General features: G+C 40.4%; 1 pseudogene; it reads left to right on the top strand.

Moving 5' to 3' along the window:
* The first annotated feature begins 1,493 nt into the window (after positions 1–1,493).
* LOC121189297 lies at positions 1,494–21,591 on the top strand (annotated as a pseudogene).
* Positions 21,592–21,785: the final 194 nt, after the last annotated feature.

Genomic DNA, 21,785 nt, shown 5'->3' on the forward strand with positions numbered 1-21,785 from the left:
CAACAATCAAATAAATATCTTCTGAAGTGAGCTGCAGATAGATGGAGACATACTTGTCCTTCAGCTTTACATCGGTCTGTGGACAGTAAACAGGCGTCTTTTGGATCTGGATCAGCACCATGGACAGAGACAGTGCAGCACCAGAGCACAGACATGGTTCGACTCTGATGGTTTCACTAAAGACACTGTTTTAATCACACGAGTGAAACCACAAGAACAAAGTGGTTGTATCTCCAAACACACCTGATATTTTGGTTCATGTATGTGCAGCAGAAAAAGAGCAGAGTAAACAGCTAAAGACAGAGTTAGAACTGAGCAGGCTGATGTGTGTAGAGTTGTGTGTTCAACTTGCTGCAACATTCATATTTCTACATTCAAAACTCATAAAAAACGATTGCTAAAAGTACAAAGTAAATGAAAAGTGATGGGAAATGATGTCACACACCTGTTTAACCCTTGTGCCCCCCTCAAATTTAATAACATTGGAACCCCTCGTGGTCAAAACTGTACATGCAGAAAAACTGCTATTAAATCATCATACATCAATATTTTTTTCTGCATTTTTTTTTCATAAATCTCTTAAAAAACTTAAGACCTGTTCAAAACTACCAAACATTCAATCATTTTCAGGATTTTAACCCTTTAAATGCCAGATTAATTACTTGAATTATTAATTATTTATTATTTTTTTAAAAAATGAAAAATGAATTATTTTCCATATAATAAATAGTAGAGGGATGGGACTTTGGTGGTGATTAGAGTCTTGGATATGTCAAAGATTAACAACAAAATTGATTTGATTGCATTAGTATTTTTTATGTAATGCCAGAAAGTCCCTTTGGGCACCCTCGTGGCCAAAAATGCCTCATTCAATTCCATTAAAACCACATTTTTTAATCTCACTGCCATTACAGTATAAAACCATGCATTCTGTAATGTTAGCATTTCATTTTGAAGAAAAGTAGTGATATTTGACATTTTTACTGTATTCCACCAGTTTCAACCATTTTCCCATTGTAGGCCGATGCATGAAATTCTTGTATTTTTGTAGTTTTCTGTGGAGTCATGTGAAATATGAACAAATTTGAAGCAAAAATATCCAAGCTGTGAATATGTGACGTATGTGTGTGTGTTTAAGAGAAACAGATAAATGGACTGAGAGAGGGTCTGTGTGTGTGTGTGTGTGTGTGTGTGTGTGTGTGTGTGTGTGTGTGTGAAGATATGCTTGAGTCAAAACATGGCCTCCTGCCTTTACTGTACTCAAAACCAAAACCAAAAACAACTGTTAGTGTGTATATGCACCTGGCTGATGTCACAGCCATATATAAATATGCAGCTTGGCTGAGAGGTCATTTCACTCGTTAGCAGAGAAGGAGAAAGCAAAGAAGAGCAAAAATGAAGAGGCGTTTCAGTTCAGAAGAGGTATTAGAAATGGTGATGCAGCCTTCATCTGCCAGCGAGCTGCAGGACTCCTCTGAAGACACAAGTCTGACATGGAATGCTCACTGGAGTCCTCCACTTCTGTGAGTACCTGTGACCCTTCCTCTGAAAGTGGAGAGGACAGTGAGGATCCTGCCCATCCTAACCATGAGTGGACAGCAAAGAACGGGCAAGTCTGGTCTCCATCTTATGCAGAAACGCTGTGCTACATTCAGGCACCCACCGGCATGATCCCAGGGCCCACTAGATATGCCATATCAAGAATTCATGATGTTGCATCCTCTTTTGATCTTTTCATCACTCCTGACATGATCCAGCTCATTTTACAAATGACAAACCTACAGGGGAGGTGTTCAGTGACAGGATGGATTGATGTGGATGCCCAAGAAATTTGTGCATACATTGGACTTCTCATCCTGGCAGGTGTGTACAAGTCCAAAGGAGAATCTACTCGCAGCCTGTGGGATAAACAGAATGGGAGACCAGTCTTCAGGGCCACCATGTCCCACAAATGATATCAGATGAACTCCAGCCTCAGATTTGAAGACCGACTCAGCCGTCCTTCTCGACGCAAGGAGGACAAGCTCTCTGCTTTCAGGGAAATGTGGGACAAGTGGACACAGCGTCTCCCACTCCTGTTCAATCCAGGGCAAGACATCTGTGTTGATGAGCAGCCAGCACCCTTCAGAGTCCGCTGCAAATTCCAGCAGTACATGCCCAGCAAGCCAGCGAAGTATGGACTGAAAATCTGGGTAACAACAGACGTCGCCACATCATATGCCTGGAGGTGCCAGGTATATACTGGAAAAGCCACTGGTGGAACTCCAGAAATGGGCCAGGGAAAGCGAGTCATCCTGGACATGACTGAGGGGCTCAAGGGTGTCACAATTACTTGTGACAATTTTTTCACTTCATACTCACTTGCCCAGGAGCTTCTGAGAAAGAAAGTGGCCCTGGTGGGGACCATTAGGGCAAACGAGCCTGAGCTTCCTCCCAAACTGAAGCAGACAAAGCGGAGAGCTGTCTTCTCCTCTCTGTTTGCTTTCACAACCACCACCACAGCAGTGAGCTACATCCCGCGGCGAGGAAGAAATGTTCTCCTTCTCAGCACCAAACACCGGGAGCCAGCTGTAAATCCTGATGAAAAGCAGAAACCACAAATCATCGCTGACTACAATCGCTGCAAGGGTGGCATCGACAACCTTGACAAGGTATGTGATTATATGCTTTTCTTACTATATGAATTGATTCCAGACTTTGTCTCTTTATTCTCACTGATTTCATGTGTTTGAGATTTATTATGATTCATTATCATTCATTAGACATATTTCTTGCATTTATATAAAGAATTAATTAGATAAAATACTTGTGAATGATGAGGAAGGACATTTATTTATATTCTTTTTTTTTCTTGGTTGTTTGTAGGTGGTCAGCACCTACAGCTGTAGGAGGCCAGCACCTACAGCTGTAGGAGGCCAGCACCTACAGCTGTAGGAGGCCGACCCTTCGGTGGCCTCTTGTCCTTTTCTTCAATTGCATCGATGTCTCCACCTTCAATGCTTTCGTGCTGTTCACTGCTGTGGATCCCTCCTGGAACCAACAAAAAGCATACAGGCGGAGGTCGTTCCTACAGGAGCTGGGGAAATCCATGGTGTCCTCAGAGATTGTGCGGAGAAAGCACCTCCCGCGTACTCCAGCTGCTGCTGCCATGGTGGTGGACTTACAGACCACTGTTGCTGCCCTCCCAGAAACCACCGACACCGTCACTGCCACTGCTGCCACCAGCTCGACCAGAAGGAGAGGTGTATGCTGGTTGTGCACAGGACTAAAAAAGAGGTCTTCTACCACCTGCACCATGTATAAGAGGTGCATTTGCAGAGACCACCAGGTCACATGCTGCATGGCCTGCTGGTCTACTGCAGGAAATGAACTAAACTAAACTAAACTAAACTAAACTAAACTAAACTAAACTAAACTAAACTAAACTAAACTGAACTGAACAGACACAGACAGACACACACACACACAAACACACACACACACTCTCTCTCTCTCTCTCAGTCCATTTATGTTTCTCTAAAACAAACACACATCACATTGGATCACAAAGCTTGGATATTTCTGTTTCAAATTTGTTCATATTTCACATTTTCTGTTGTGTTCTCTTTTGTTGAAGTTTTCAAAGTTGTTGCAGTTTGCACAATAAATGTTAACATTGATGAATAAGATGTTGATTTATGTTATTTCACACAGACACACACAAAGAAATCACTCTTGGAGCCCCCTGGTGGTCACATGGCTCCATAATATGACTGGAAAAATACAAGAATTTCATGCATCGGCCTACAATGGGAAAATGGTTGAATCTGGTGGAATACAGTAAAAATGTCAAATATCACTACTTTTCTTCAAAATGAAATGCTAACATTACAGAATGCATGGTTTTATACTGTAATGGCAGTGAGATTAAAAAATGTGGTTTTAATGGAATTGAATGAGGCATTTTTGGACACGAGGGTGCCCAAAGGGACTTTCTGGCATTACATAAAAAATACTAATGCAATCAAATCAATTTTGTTGTTAATCTTTGACATATCCAAGACTCTAATCACCAGCAAAGTCTCATCCCTATTTATTATATGAAAAATAATTCATTTTTTGTGTTTTTTATAATAAATAATTAATAATTCAAATAATTAATCTGGAATTTAACAAAACAGCTCTTTCTTCAGATGCTCAGTTTGAAATAAATGAGACAGGAAACACTGAGTGTCTGAGGTTTTCTAGAAAGCAGTAAACTGACAGATGACAAACAGTAATGCTGAGGTTGACTCAGTCTGTTGCTCCTCTCCTTCCTGCTCTCATCCTCACTGCTGCCGTCTGAATGTGACAGGTAGACTTTGAAGTTTTCTTCTCCCCTTAAGGAGCTTAAATGCAGTAATAGAGGAGACATGATGGTGGGTGTAACACAGAACTTCACTTTGATTTTATCCCCAAGTGGTTTTCATTCAAAATATGTTGTTTCATTGAGAAGGAATTTTCTCTTCCACAACAACAGATGTGAGGCTGTTGATGGATTTTGTGTTTTATGAGTTTGTTGAGTTTGTTTCTCATAACGCAGGTTTATAATATATTATAACATCATATTATGGATGTTTTGCACCTTATTTTAATTCAAAGGCAAGACACACAAGATGCACAAAGAATAAGGAAGAATACTTTGATTAAACAACAGACAGGCTGGTTCTGTTAGAGTAAAATGTCTGAGGATATAATTTGCTTCAGTCGTCTCCTCTCTGCTGAGATCTGGGGACACAGAGACAAAGCTCGAGCAGAGTGTAGTAATGCAGTAATATGAGCAGTGAGTCAGTCAGTCACACATGTTGTGAACTAACCCCCAGTTTAACATTACTGTCTAAAGCAGTTCTGTTATAGTTCTGTTACTGTTACAGTCACTATCAGACGTGAACACAAAGCAGAATCATTTTATGTCTCAGACCTGATCACACTCTCATCTTATTAACAAGCTCTGTTTGCCTCCTCACCCTTTTCTATATTTCCCAGAGGCAGGATGATATGTTGGTAATATTCTAAAGAGCTGATGGAAATAAAAACCACAGTAAATACAGTGAATCAAACACTTTGTCTTTAAAAGTGTCACTAAGTGTTGAGCATTGTTTTAGTGTCCTTTTGTTTTATCTGCACCAACATTACAAAATGAATGATGAGACTAAAGCAGCCAATAGAATTTACAGCACAGAGAAACAACAGGACACAGGCCAATAAAAAGACAATAGAAGTTTAAACAAGTGAATAAATAACACAATATGACATATTACTGCTACTGTTACTACAACTACTACTACTAGTAATAATAATAATAATACTAATAATAATAAAAATAACAATCAAAACACTGTTGCTGTTATTACAACTCCAGCTCCAGGAGCTTTAGGTCCACATCTGCCTGAAGGTGGTGATTTAACTCAAAGATAAGATAAGATAAGAGATAAGAGAATCCTTTATTAGTCCACATCAGCACAAATTAATGAACATTATTCTGTAAAAACACCAAACAGTTCTTCACTTCAAGTCTAATTTCTTTAGAATGAGCCATGGATGGTTTCACTTCACCTCTCTAACATCTGATCTGGTAGAAGGAGCAGAGAGCAGCAGCCTTGTGGTCTTCAGCCTGCTCTAATGTTTGAGATGCTCATTACTACACTTTATCCATGTAAAAGCAACAACACACTGATTAACAGCTAAGAACATGTCTGTCACTTTTTACTTAGAGAAAAGGAGCAAGAAATGAAGGAGCAGGTGTTAGAAGAAGAGAAACATAAGAGGGAGACGAACAATCACTGTTACTGACATTAACATTAACAGACGTTTGTAAGTGCAAAGAAAAAAACTGCTCTCACTACTTTAACAGAAATGCAGTCTTTATAGTTACTACACTAATTATTGTATCTCATCTGTGCACAGAAAACAATTCATTAATGATGAATATTTTTGAAGATTTATTATTGAATTTTTAAATGACAGTTTACCATCTGTTTTCTGTTTTAGCTCAATATAAATGAGACATTTATGATTACAAATCAATTCAGGATCAGCTTTAGGAGAACATGGGGAGATATGAGAGGACAGGACCAAGGTCTGGACACTGAGGGGGGACACATTGTCTCTCTGACTGACCAAGAGAACAAACACTGATCTCACAGTGTCACAAAGTTCACATCATATGAGGATGTGGTCTTCATTTAAACTGCAGGATACTGGTCTGCGTTTGATTCAGTTCATTTTTTAGGCCCATTCTGCAAAACTCAGAGGAAACATGTGAGTCCAAACAGCAAACACACTCCCCCAGGGACAGAGTGAGAGGTAAACGTCAATCTCATTTCTATTATCAGGTGATTTAATGATCATTTTCTCCACTATGAGCAGTCATCAGCTCAACATATGCTGCTTCAACAGCACAGTGTCAGGTGTTTTACCTGTCACAGGTGAAGCAGCTGCTGTGACATCAACAACAAATGTTTGACAAAGAGGATATTTGTGTTTCCCAACTTTAAGGCTGCAACAACACACTCACACAACCTAACATGTCTTGAAATGCATTTCCCAACATTTCAGAATTTTCAGTAACAGTCATTATTCTGTGAAGTTCCACATTAATATCTGTTCTTGAAGAACTATTTGGAGGTTTTAGTGAGGGAAATGTCTCATTGTGGACTGAGGGGAACAATCATTTCTACCAGTAGCGAGCAGACAAACACTCATCAAGTCCTTCATCCCTACAGCTCTGAAGAATCCATCAGTACCATGACTCACGACCGTTACTCACCTAAAAATGACATTTTCACTGTGCGTCTCTGAGCTCAATATTCAGCTGCTGAATATTGTTGTGTCAGGTTTTGTGCAATGTAAGAATCCATCTATGCTTCACCCCTCCTCACCCTTCTGTGCTTCACCCATCTGTGTGTACTTCAGTGAGGGAGATTCCATTGGTGGTTGCCCTTGCAGCAGTTGTTGCTGCCTTGTGTACTTCTGCCTGCTATTGCTGCATCGCAAGGGATAATCACTCATGCTTTGCATGCATGTGTTGGGAGCTTTAGAGGCACTGGAAAGTTTTTTTAAAAACCCAATCGAAAGAAGCCCAGAATCCATTAAAAAACAAAGTGTGGTTAGAGTGTGGTTGTTAGGAGGGTGCTGTGGTACACATGAGATAAAACTCCATTTGACATCAGGCCTGCAAAATACCAGGAAAAAAAAAGATAGATGCACACCAATCAAATGGAGGGAATTAGAAAGGGATATGTCCAGTTACGCCCAGACCTTTCCTTGAACCTGGTCAACAATCTGCCACTGGTCATGTGTAAAGGCCATGTGCTGTACTTTTTTGATGTAAGATGGGAAGGGCTAAATTTTAGACATGAGTAGAATCATGCAAAAAATAACTAATGAAAGGAAAAAAGGGATGTGGTCAGACATGTCCCTTGGTCTGTAACACACCTACAATTTACAATATAAAAAGTGATGCACAGATGGTAAAAGTCATCAGTCATTTTCTGCAGGGCGGCTCAAGCTTTTGAATTCTGTATTGAAGAATAAAGCTCTATGGATTCAACTTCTCTGGTCTCCAGTGCTTAAGATGTGCCTCTTTGAAAAGAAGAGTTGAACACTTGAATGAAGAGTAAAAGAGTAAGGTGTGGGGACTCGGCCAGACTTGGATTCAGCTTCAACTGGCCCTTAGCTGAGTCTACAGCCTGGCCTGAAAAATCCACATCAAAAGGAAACAGCAAAGGACGACAAAGGACTGAGCTTTATCCACCTGCTCACATCAAACATTATCATTAACAGGAGTCTTAACACTGGAAGCAATAGCAGAAAATGTTTGGTTTGCACTGGCAGTAACATCACACACCTCTTATACAGATTGGAAATGATCAGTAAACCATGAGATCAGGCTGAGATCTCAAAGTACAAACTATAAACACAAACCATAATGTCTGGTAGACAAGTAGAGCAACCATAAGAAGTGATCTGGACTTTCCTGTAGTTTCCTCTTGTCCTTGTAACAGCAGTAGCTCCTCCCTTCCTTGTCAATAATTGTGCAGAAATATCTGAGTGCTTCTTTCTTCCTAAATCATGAGCAAGTCCTGTCCAGTCCAACTGTTTCTGCTCCTGTTTGACTTCTGAACTTGTCTCTGGCTGTGTGTCCACTTACTGCAGCCTGTGACATCAGGCTGTAGAATGTAGAATGTTGATACATCAAAGGCATCAAAGGACAAACACACACACACACACACATGCAGATAGATGATAGATAGATAGACAGACAGACAGACAGACAGACAGACAGACAGACAGACAGACAGAAAGATAGATAGATAGATAGATAGATAAATAGATAGATAGATAGATAGATGACACTTCACACCATCAACATGAGCAGAGATGGAAACATCAAAGGCATCAAAGGACAAACACACTCACACACACATACTGGTACTTATGTTGACCTTCTCTCAAACGCTAATGGTCCAAGATCTCAGGAGATTGCTGAAAAGCAATGCATTGCCGACATACTACCATACAAAGGCATTTATACGCCATTGTAAAGCCACGCCCACAGGTGAGAGCACAAACTGCATCAGCCAATCATCATTCCACTCACTTTCTTCTGCCCCTTCTCTGAAATTCCCAGTGGGTGAACTTTGAATTTCCTGAATTATTTTACTGATTGTGAGAATGATTTCAGCATCCAACAATACAAAGTCACATTAGTTCATCACTCACTCTTTGTACTAAATTCTGTACTAAATTCTGTCCCTTTTTTACATTACCAATTCATTAAACGTACAAAATTACATTGCCAAATCTCATGTAACAACCCAGAATCATACACAAAAGAAAATAGTGGACCAAAACTGTCCAGTAGTCTTGTCAGGAACAATAGCTCAACAGGTTGCAAGAGTGACTGGAACATCAAAGACTGATCCTTGATCCTTGAACACTTGATTTATTTTTTCTCTGTCTACAACCAAGCATATGACTCCTAATGCATGCATTGGTTGCATACTCATCCTCTTAAGATTTAATGGAAAACTATATATTTATAGTAAAATTGGTAAGAATGATACATTTCTTACTTGCTAAGCTTGTTTTGTTTCCACACATATCACGCTCACAATATAATAAAATACAAACTTTAAACATGATGCAACTTTTTATACTAACATGAATGAACTCTCTTTAGCTAAATTCCCTGCCTTACAACAACATTGATGACATCTTGGATCACATCCCTGAGTTAAACAGAATCAGATGCATATCACCTCTTTTACAGCTCTCAGTACATCCACACAAAACAACCATCTGGATTACTTTCATTTCCATTTGTATAATTTTGCCCATCCCTGATCCCTATCACTGAGCTACCTCAGTTCACATTTATGTCACCTCTTGATCAAATGACAATACACCCACATACAAGACACTGTCTGCACAGCTACTAATTTATTTTTTTCATACATTCATAACCACAGGAAATGAGCTCTTACACACAAAAAAACCAACTATGTTTCAGTAATTGAGCACAAACTGCCCTGTGAAGCTGAAAGGGCAATAGCTCAACAGGTTGCACGTGTGAGTAGAATGTCAAAGACTGTGAGTTCAAAGCCAAGGTGATGCCATTTGTTCTTTATGACCATGCACTCCATGTTATCATACATTATTACTATTTATTCCAGTTATCACTAGTTATTCCAAACATGATAATTTTATGCTTTATGTACTACAGTCATAACCCTGGCAAATTTTGACTTAAAGTTACTTTTAAATGTAAATCAAAGCTGAGAAATATTTTTTTCCACATTGATGCCTCTTGTACATCGTCTTATTATCTTCTGGGAGATGCCTGTGTGACTTCCAATCAAGAAAACACTTGCTGGTTGAATAAAAGTAACTTTAAGTCAAAATTTGCCAGGGGTATGAATAATTTCGGGCTTGACTGTAAATGGACACTTGGTATATTTTTTCTCTGTCTACAACCAAGCATATGACTTTTATTGATGCATACTATGTAATACAGGTTGCCATTCTGCTCCGTTTTACATTAATGGGAAACAACATATTTCTTTCATAAACCACATATGGTGAAACTCACTCATACTCTCACATACCAAAGACTGCCTGACTTTACTTTAACCTACCTTAACAATGCAGCCCTGAGAAAAAAAAGTGTCACATTGTACATTGATGCTTTGTGCATAAAAATATGTGATTAAAAGAGTGTCTGCTCTGTCTACAAACATGTGGACGCACTCCTAACACAACTCAGTCAACCTATTGTCTATGCAGTTTGAATACTTGCCAGACAAAATACACATCTCTACATGTAAATTCACTCACACAAACACTTCATCTTTACACAAGATACCTGTAACTTTCACTTATTCAAATACATTCTCAACAGTCCCTGACCTGACCCATTTCCTCTCACATTCTCTACTCTGACCAAACTCTGCATTTTCACACACTAAAAACAAACACCATGAAGGGGAGGAGCCACTCCATGTTTAAAATCAAATCATTTCATTATTTGATGATCTCTACCTGTTAAACCTCCAAAGCAGCTCTGCAGTGTTTCCATCTGTGTTCATGTTGCTGTTTGAAGGTTAAGACTTGGTTTCAGGGTTAGAATTGGGTTTTGGTTAGGGTTAGGGTAAGGACTAGGGAATGCATTATGTCAGCAAGTGTCCTCAAAAAGATACTAATGTGACTTTGTATTGTTGGATGCTGAAATCATTCTCACAATCAGTAAAATAATTCAGGAAATTCAAAGTTCACCCACTGGGAATTTCAGAGAAGGGGCAGAAGAAAGTGAGTGGAATTATGATTGGCTGATGCAGTTTGTGCTCTCACCTGTGGGCGTGGCTTTACGATGGCGTATAAATGCCTTTGTATGGTAGTATGTTGGCAATGCATTGCTTTTCAGCAATCTCCTGAGATCTTGGACCATTAGCGTTTGAGAGAAGGTCAACATAAGTACCAGCATGTGTGTGTGTGAGTGTGTTTGTCCTTTGATGCCTTTGATGTTTCCATCTTTGCTCATGTTGATAGTGTGAAGTGTTATCTATGTATGTATCTATTTATCTATCTATCTGCATATGTGTGTGTGTGTGTGTGTTTGTCCTTTGATGCCTTTGATGTATCAACATTCTACAGTCTGATGTCACAGGCTGCAGTAAGTGGACACACAGCCAGAGACAAGTTCAGAAGTCAAACAGGAGCAGAAACAGTTGGACTGGACAGGACTTGCTCATGATTTAGGAAGAAAGAAGCACTCAGATATTTCTGCACAATTATTGACAAGGAAGGGAGGAGCTACTGCTGTTACAAGGACAAGAGGAAACTACAGGAAAGTCCAGATCACTTCCAAGGTTTTCAGTAAGTCAGTACATGTTAGTAGTTCATGTCAGTGTGTAGAAGTTAATTTTTTGAAATGTTTTGTCCAAATGATATGTTTGTGAAATTAGGACAAGTAATCATACCCATGACTGTGAGATAGTCTCATGGTTGCTCAGCTTCTTAACTTTGTTTTGGTGTGATGCACTGTAGTTTGTGTTAAAGGAAAGGATTTCTAGGAAGTCTGTACTGTCTGCAACAAGATCCTTTCTAAAGAAATTCTAATGGAAATGATGGAGCATAAAATTCACAGTCCCTGTCCTGTGGAAAAGTTGACTTCCAGAGTTGAAAAGAAGCAAACATGAGGCTTCAACAGTCTGAGTAGATCATGTTTCTATCTTCCAGGTATTTTTAGTCCAAAATTCCCCTCTTTGTGTTTCTACACCTAATGTTTCCTTTCAAAGCTGTGGTGGAGAGATGGCAACACAGAGAGGAAATTCTGCACTAAAAGACAAACATTTGAAGATACTCTGCCACTTTAGACTCTCAGCTCTGACTCTTGTTTTCTGCTCCATGCAGCTCATCTACAGGACTGTATTAAGTCCTAGTTGTTGAAGGATCTTAATTATTAAGCAGTGAAACTATTTCATATGAGGAAATGGTACATTCATTTTTTGAAATGTTTCCTTTCTTCTGTTTCCTTGTCTTTTGATGATGGTCACTAAGCTCCAAATCTTGCAGCTGTTCAGAATTCAGCCTCAGTCAGTGTGAGAGAGCTGAGGAATTTAATTGTCTGCCTGCTCCAAATGCTATGCCAGGTCTATGTGGAGCAGCTTGTGTGATACATTATGTTTCTGTTTGTTTTCTATGAGACTGTGAATATTATTAGCTGACTGGATGAATAGAACACAAGAGAGATTTGTTTGTGCAGATAGATGAGACCTTAATGAGTCGACTAACCCTTATTTTAAGACGCACACACACTTTGTTCTGCAAGTAGTTTGTTATGTCAGAGCAGCATCACACAGTGTGTGTGTCCGTGAGGTGTTTATGGAACTGACAAAATCATCTTCACGTCTTGAAAAGAAGGATGAAGGAAAAGTTCTCACTGCAGCAGCTGTAGAATTTTATTATTATGACCACAATTACACCACAAGAGCCAGTTTGACTCTGTCATTTACAGGCTCTGTGTTTCCAGTTCACCATTCACCACACAATGATGTACTTTATTTCTTCATGATGACTCTTGAAAGTTTTTGAAGAGAGAGGAGAAAATGTCTTCTGTCATTTTTCCCTTTTTTCTCACAAAACTCGTTTTAAAGATTTTCATGATTCGAAGAAAAACATTTTCTTTGTGGTCGGAGAAAATGACAAACTGTTCCATCATTTATCCAGACGTTTCTATAGTAATGTGATCATTATTCTGTGACTGTGACAGGAGGAGTTCAGTGAATTGATGTGACTCGTCTGTGCTCTTTCACTGCTCATTTTAATGAAGTATATATTCCCTCTCTGTATTATGATATTGGATTGTAACTCAGCTTTACCACAACACTGTCATTGTACACCTGTATGTTTTGTTCACCGTGTTGATCCATCTGTCTTCCTGTATTCATTCTCTCACTCCCTCGCTCACTACAACCACATACACTAAATACACTAAACTGTAGTAAACTGTGGAAAAGCAAATCCATTATGTGTGAAACATAATATGGCTCCGGTGTTTCCTAGTGGAAAACGCCAGGACATGAGATGAAAAGAGTGAAACGATCCGTTGCCTTGAAATCCAAAGAGGAAATCGACGGCGGGGATCCACACGGTGTGTATCCAGAAGTAAAGCATGGTGTCCTTTAATCAGCTGCAAAAGCTCCGCGCTCTTCCCGACGAAGCTCCGTGTCCAGCGGTTCATTTTCAGAAGAGAAAGCGCTGCAGATGAAGCCGAGCGGAGGAAAAAAATCCCAGTCTGAACGCTGCTGATGAACACAAGAGCTGGAGACTCTGTCGCTGCTTCTTCTGCTGCTTTCACACGGACATTAGCGACCCCTACCGGAACTTTTATCCAGAGAGGAATAGACTGTGTCTGTGTGTGAGTCCTCTGTCTCTGTCTGTGTGTGTGTGCTCAGTATGTTGCTACTAAAGCAGTGTTTCATGGTTCAGGACTGACAGCAGGACTAATCTGGACAAGTCCAACTCATTTCATTCAGAACCACAACCATGATTTGTCACATGGAGTGAAGTGAAGCCTGTGAAGAGGAGGGGAATGGGAGGAGGAAGCAACACAAAGTGTTTGCTGGTCTCTGATGGGATCTTAGCCAGCAGTTTGTCTCTGTGTTATTCTGTCTCTGCACCGTTAAACATTCATACTCAGGTGGACAGTCACAGTGGACACTGTCTAATGTCCAGAAGAAAAAAAAAAGTTCTTTTATCACATATTAAAGTTGTGTGATGTTCACTGACACTGACCATGTGTAGTTTAAATACATGCGTGCAAGTTTATTTTCCTTAAGACAGAAGATGAGCTGATTAATGCAGGAAACAACATGAGTCAGACTCAAGTATCTGCCTTTATAATTCTAAAAACATAAGCTGAGGACAAAAGGTGAAGACGACAGCTCATATGGAAAATTGGCACATTAAGAAAAAATATATTTTTGTGTGAATAATATTAGTGCATATTTTCCACTTTTGATATATGATGGTATTATTATATTTTATATTTTATAATATATAATATTATATATTATATTTTTAGTCTAAAATCCTTCTAGTGTATCTACAGGAGCTGATTAGTCCCATATATACAGTGGTGTTCCAGTATATGTCAGAGTTCAAAGTGAAGACAGTCTAGTTGGTCTCATTGGATAAAGCCAGTTATCTGTGTGCGAACAAGTGTGACAGCAGATTTATTCCACTTAGTTCTGTCAGAGCCACTGAAGCTGTTTCTTTACTTTTTATTCTTCCCTCGAGCTGCAGTGAGAACATCTACAGAAGAAACATTATTATTATTAAGTGTAAATGATGGACATTTACTCAACACAACTTTTTATTTACATTGTCGAATGACTACAGGCCTATTGCACTGACCTCTCATGTTATAAAGGTCATGGAGCGACTGGTGCTGTCACACCTCAGACCCCTGGTGAGCCCATACCAAGACCCACTGCAGTTTGCATATCAGCCCAAGGTGGGAGTTGATGATGCAATAATATACCTGCTGCAGAGGGCTTACTCTTCCCTGGACAGACTGAACACCACAGTACGGGTCATGTTCTTTGACTTCTCTTCTGCATTCAACACCATCCAGCCGAGACTGTTGAGTGCTAAATTAGAGAAGATGCAGGTGGAGGCTCCCCTTGTCTCATGGATTGAGGACTACCTGACAGGTCGACCACAGTTTGTGAGGCTGCAGAGCTGTGTGTTTGACCTCCTGACCAGCAACACGGGGGCTCCTCAAGGAACTGTGCTGTCTCCCTTTCTGTTCACCACCTACACGGCTGACTTCCAGTACTCTTCTGAGTTATGTCACCTCCAGAAGTACTCGGATGACACAGCCATAGTCGGGTGTGTGGAGAGAGGACGGGAGGATGAGTACAGGGGCATTGTGGAGAGCTTTGTCAGGTGGTGTGGGGAGAATCACCTGCAGCTGAACGTGGCCAAGACAAAGGAGATGGTGGTGGACTTCAGTAGGAGTCAGTCCCCGCCCTCTCCTGTCTGTATTAGTGGGAAAGAGGTAGGAATAGTGACTTCCTATAAGTTCCTTGGTGTTCACCTGGACAACAAACTGGAGTGGTCCACAAACACTGATGCTGTCTACAGGAAGGCCATGAGTAGACTTTACTTCCTGAGGAGACTCAGGTCCTTCAGTGTTTGCAGCAGGATGCTCCACATGTTCTACCAGTCTGTAATGGCGAGCACCATCTTCTTTGCTGTGGTGTGCTGGGGTGCTGGCATTAAAGCAAAGGATGCCAACAGACTGGATAAACTCATCAAAAAGGCGGGGTCTGTTGTTGGCTTTAAACTTGCCAACCTGGAGGAGGTGGCGAGGGACAGAATGCTGTCAGCTGAGGACAATCATGGACAGTCCCTCCCACCCACTCCATGAAACTGTGAACAATCTGGGAAGCAGCTTCAGCAACAGACTTCTGCTACCACGGTGCTCTAAGGAACGGTACAGGAAGTCATTCCTGCCGTCCGCCATCAGACACTATAACACATCTGTGTCTGTGCTCACAAATCTCAGTTACATTAACTGTATATATATGTTATATATATATATATATTGCATATGTATGTATGTATATATGTATGTGTGTATATATGTGTGTGTATATATGTGTATATATATATGTGCAATTGTCTGCTGCTTTGTGTGTCCTTATGTGTATATAAGACCCCCTCCTGTATATATTGTATTTCTTTTACAAATTTATTTTTCCTTTACAGAGTGTATTTATTGTCTCCTTGTGACTGCTGCTACAAACGAATTTCCCCACGGGGATTTATAAAGTATCTCTATCTATCTAATTCAAATGTGAACTCCTGTGAGTATTCCCTGACTGTATTACCTCACTCATTTAGCTTTGTCAAGAAGTATATGCTGTATATGTTTCTCCTCTATGAAGTCCATGACTTCAGCAGACAGACTGCATATCTCCCTTGTCCTGCTTGCACGACCTGGTGATGACAGTCCCACAAGTTTGACCAAAATATGGTCAAATGGTATGAAGCACATACTGTATCCTTTGCACCTCCTTTTGGATGGAGGCGTGTGTTGGGCCCATGGGGGTGGAAAAATTCCACTTCCACATCTTGATGATGAGCGTCCACAGTGAGAGCCTTTGCTAACCACCAGTGCAGGTCATAAATGACCACAAGCCAATCTCCACACTGAACTACATCGGCAGATAGATCTGTCACAGTCCCGTCAGGACCACTCTTGGTCAGTGGCTTTTGCACCATTGGCTCTTGCTCACTTTCCTCCCATTCCATTTTCTCTTTGCTCACTTCCCTCCTGTTCCATTTCCTCCATCAACATTGCCAAAGGACCTTTCCTCTTTAGCACTGGTATAGAACCATCATCCTCAACCTGTACCCTGGGTGTGTTGGCAGTCAACTGGAATATGGTTGGGCTGAAACACTCACACGTCTGTGGCTCACTGCAGAAACAGGACAGTGACCTGCAATGGATCTCAAAGTCGTTTTGGTGTGTCGGTATGACCTGATGGAGTTTCCTTGTTGCAGGTACAGATTTTACTGGTAGAGAAAGGAGCACATCATATGGCTGCATGTCAGCTTCAGTAATGATATAGAGCTTAGTGCTGGAGAGGCTTCTGCCAACCATCTCATGGAAAATATTCCCATTCACAATGTCATTCCCCCGCAGTATAAGGCTGCAGTCCTTTTCACAGTACCTCCTATGCCATCTGGTGCTCCCTTCCCATGTGAGGTGGGAAAGAAGTTCCAGGTTGTTCTCTTGAAACCTAGAGTTGGAGGGACACTGCAGAGGGGAGAAAAGTTATTCTTGTTTTTGTATCGCTTGCTAGGTCCATCTGACCAAAAGTGAATTGTATCAACTTTGGGAAACTTTCAACAAATATCTTTCAGGACTAGTTCCATGTGAGTCCAAATGGCAGATGCATCTTGTCCCTTGGATTCTGATACTGTGCAAAAGCCTGTCTTCTGTTCTTTTGTATAGTACATGCCAGTGTGCAGGTTGAGCTGTGGGAGGTTCTGACCAGAGTGGCATGACTGCACCTCAGAACTATACTTGCATCTCCACCCCTCAGAAAAGTCCACATGCACAATTAGTGTGCTATCATTGCACTCCTCGATCATGCTCCTATACTCTCTGGTCTGGTTCTGAACTAAGCACACGTGTGTTGTTGTTTCTGTCTTTAGTTTGTCTTCATATTGTTTTAGAAGCTCTCCCAGCATGCCACTGTGTTTCACAAGTCTTGTGTTGAAGTGCATGGTTCACCTCTGTGATAGAACATGGACCAGGAGGAAACCTCAGACCACACAAGGACTGAATGACAGTGAGCTTCTCATTCAGTGGAGTCAAGTTAATTCATTATTTCTAAACAGCAGAAATGCACCTACCCTTTGATTTATAACAGGTTAAATTGATTTGTATCAGGGAAACTAATGGATGGCATCATTATCTCTGAGAGAACACAATGGGGTGGGATAGAACAGGACTAAGTAAATGTTAAACTGTATTTGAAAGTTGCTACTGAAGGTAAAGGAAAAAGCAAAGGACAACAGGTTGAGAGAATCCAGTTCATATGTCCTGCTGACAGAAATGGAGGTTTACAGTGATCAGCAGTGGGACACACACTGTTTATTGTCTTCACTAGTAGAATTTATGTGAAGTGTCAGACTCTGTGTCACAGACACAGGTGGAGGGAGAATTCAGCTTCTCCATTTAATCAACACTGAGCTTTATCCACCTGCACACATCAAACATTATCATTAACAGGAGTATTAACACTACTGTGAACTGACAACATGGTGTGGAGAGAAGAAGTGGTGTTAATACACTGGGTGTGGCTGATTAGGTGATTGCAGACAGGTGAGCAGGAGCTCTGGAGGGAAACCCAAAGTAAGTCAACCACACCCAGGCCTACACACACACACAGACAAGAACACAGACAAACAGGGGACAAACAAGAAACACTAGGAAGGTTCTCCCAGAAACACGAGGAAGGAGGGAGAGACTGTCGACTTCTAACCTCTCCACTAAAAGATGGTGAAGAGAAAGTTTCCTCTGCTCACAGCTGTTTAATGTCAGTGTAACTGAATCACTTCATTTAACAAGTGGAGAGTTTGTCAGGCAGCTAACTGAACCAGACATAAAGTCTATTTTACTGAGCGTTGTTCATGGCCAGAAATCTGATTTCCAGCTTCATGACCTAAGTATGTATGATGTGTTTCTTTGGTGAATTACCATAGAAATAAGTGAGTGTGTGAGAGAGAACAACTCACTTACTTTGGAAAGCGTCACTAAAATCTATCATTTCTTATCTAAATGGAATAATACTTTTCTTCTTTTTTTCTGTTAAATGTTTATGTCATTGTGTAGCTGTTGATTTAAAGTGCAGGTGTTTCACCTGCTTGGAAATTAAATTAAATTCCCTTTGATTCAGTGTTGTACAACAACATAACATTGAATCAAAGGGAATTTAATTTAATTTAATCTCTTTTAACACTCTCAAACAGGAAAAAGTCCCTTTGAAGACAAAGTTAAACAGATCTCAATAATGTGATCTGAATTCATTATTAATGTAAAACGCAAAACATTCAGGACACATCTAAATCATCAGTGGTGAAGCCAGTTGGTTTGAAAAGTCACATAATTAGATAAATGGAGATCACCTGTGTGCAGCCAAGGGCTTTCAGGTGATTGTAGTATAAATACACCTGCATCTGGAGGATCCAGCTTTTGGTGAGTGAGCAGAGAAACTGTCCACCATGAAGACAGAACAACACTGAGTGTCTCTGAGAAAATGGGATTGAAAAGCAGAAATCAGTGGCTGGATACAAGAGAATTTCCAAGTCACTGAACTTCCCTTGAAGAACAGTTAAACCAATCACTATGAAATGGAAAGAGTGTGACATGGTGAATGATGTCTGTCTGTCTGTCTGGAGCAGGCTGTTCTAAAAAACTGACATGTCAGAGAAGAAAACATGAGCAGCTCCAAACAGTTTCACACCATCTTTGTACTTTCACACTCTGATATTAGCATTGTTTTTTCTCTTTCTGTCTCGCCCTTTTAACAACCTCCTGCAGCAGGAGTCACATTGAATTTGTCACATCTGATGACCCTTCACTTGTTCATAGAAACCAGAAAAAAATGAAGGTAATGTGGTTCAGTGCTGTGCCTGATAAACTAAAAGGGTTGCATTTGAGAATAAAGCAGTTCAATATCATTTGGATGTTAAAGCACATGATGTGTTTCAAAACGTAGTGATAATTTTTAAAAGAATAAATTGTATTTGAGATGTCATCTCCAAAGAAAAAGAGAAAACATCAGAGGTTGAATGAGGTTTGGTACAAACGAATGTCTGAATCTCTCCTGACTGACAGCAGCAGGTCTGACATATGGAGGAGAGATGATCTCAGGCAGAGTTTTTACTGAGATAGAGAGATAGGGAGATAAAAATGTGCACAGGTGCATTAACCAGAGGATCTCACAGTCTTCTCTGTGTATCAGATCATCTATGGTGTCATGTACTTCAGGAAATGATTTAGTGTTTCAGAGAGTTGTTCCTTTGGAAACATGGAGTCAAGAAAATCAGTTCTGAATCTGACCTTCTGAAGTACAGAAATAAATCTCTGTCAAGTGGATTTAACCAAGCCTTCAACCCTTTGTCCTCAGGATGCTGACCACTGTCATTATCTCTTTTCTGTTCTTTATTTTTTATTCCAATCTTTATATGCATTCATACATATATTATATTTATTATAATTTATTTTTAATCTATAAATACATACATATACAAATACATGAAGAAATACATACATACAATGTTGGCCAGGGTTTGGCAATATCACAGGCTTTTAGCTGAGAAACTATATTTGTACTGTATTAGTCTTCATGCGTTAGGGTTAGGAAATACATTGTCATAACTTTGGCATGTACATTGTACTGCTGTGTGTTCACATAAACATGGTCAATTAGTGTGCCTCTTTCTGTTGTTGGTTGTACGTGTTGAAGGGTAGAGGGAAGAGGTTTGAGCACACAGCCATGTCTCTGTGACAGCAATGCAGTTACAATGTAAATGTACTGATGTTCTTAAATCTGATGTTCAAAACCTTGAACATTCATTCGAAACACACTGAATGTGGATGTACATAATGTGTGTTCTGTTATAGACTCTGTGAAAAGTGGAGTCATCTTTGCTATTGTCTCTGTCACGTCCTCTTTACAATAGACTCACTTCTCATCAAAATCTTGAACAATCAACCCTGATAATGACCCGACACGACTTAGTGCTACACACGCCTGACCTGGTGCAAAGATCTTCTTAAAGCTCACCACTGCTTTATCAACAGCGAGGCCCTGCACTTTGTGTACTGTGCATGCATATGCCAGTTTAAGTGGAAATTGTTTAGACTTTCCACGTTTCTTTGAAACTGTCTCTTCTTCTGGTTCAATTGGTGTGGAATTTTGCAAATCATCAGACATGCTGCCTCTCTGTCTTCTCCTGTTTGCCCCCACTTTGCTGTCATCAAACTCTATAAAGACTTTTTGGAGGTTTCAACTGTGAATCTACACGATATGGGACAAACAACTGCAGAATGCTAATACACCTCAGGGTTTTTTGTCTCAGAGAAACATGTCTGACGTACAACTGCAGGCTGTGTACGTGTGCGTTTAGTTATGTGCCCACAGTTATTCGTCAGTCTAATCTGACTTTTACATTTCTCAGTTTTACTGAGTACACGATACTCAGAAGCAAATGTGGCTAAACACATATTGTCAAACACTTGATCATTTGGCCTGTTCTTGTAACGATCAACCAAACCAGTCATCCACATATCTGCTGTGGTGACAGGAGGCTTAAGGAAAGAGGTGTTGCGACAACGCCACCTGGGGAATGTCACCCCAGGAAATTTCTAAGCTATACTAAGTGCAGAGTTACAGTTTCTTCATACCAATCGGGCAAGAGACAGTGTAGGAGGGTTTAAAAGAAACAATAACTTTATTTAACACAAATAATTAACAAAATGGAAATATCAAAAGAAGACTACAGGTCAGGCACTAAGAGGTTAGCCACCATCAAACCAGCACTTGGGCCTAGGAGTGCAAAGAGGGCAAGGGCTTACCACGGCGGCAGGGAAAATCAAAAGGGGAAGGTCCATAAAACTAATCACCCATGACACCGCACACCAACAAAAAGGAATTGTGAAGCATACCACCACCAGGGATCAACTGCCATCTCTGGCCCTCGGCACCTGTTTAAAAGAAAAGAAAATTAAAACAGGCCAAGTGCTTCACACATAGTGCTGACTAAAAAAAAAAAAAAAAAAAAAAAATTCAAATAGACCAAAAAAAACCCCAAAATACAACAAACAAAAAGCTACAATCTGAATAACTCAAGAGAAATGATATAAGAAAAGGAAACAAAGTATTCACAATTTAAAATATTGTGGGGGTTTCGGTGGAGTAGACCGGCTCAGGACTCTTCGATGACCAGCACAGCGCCGAGGAGGACCGCGCAAAAGGACGGCAGTAGAACAGAATGATAAAACAGAAACAGAGTAAGACAGAACAGCACAGTATACAACAGAACTGAACAGCAGTTTCTCCCGTGACTGGTAGCCAGTGGCAGGCCAAGCAGTGCCAGGATGCTAGAAGAGAGGGCACATCAGAAATATTCATCATCATCATCCGCTTATCTGGGGCCAGGTCGCGGGGGCAGCAGTCTAA

Source organism: Toxotes jaculatrix, chromosome 11, assembly GCF_017976425.1.
Source record: "Toxotes jaculatrix isolate fToxJac2 chromosome 11, fToxJac2.pri, whole genome shotgun sequence".
NCBI lineage: Eukaryota > Metazoa > Chordata > Actinopteri > Toxotidae > Toxotes > Toxotes jaculatrix.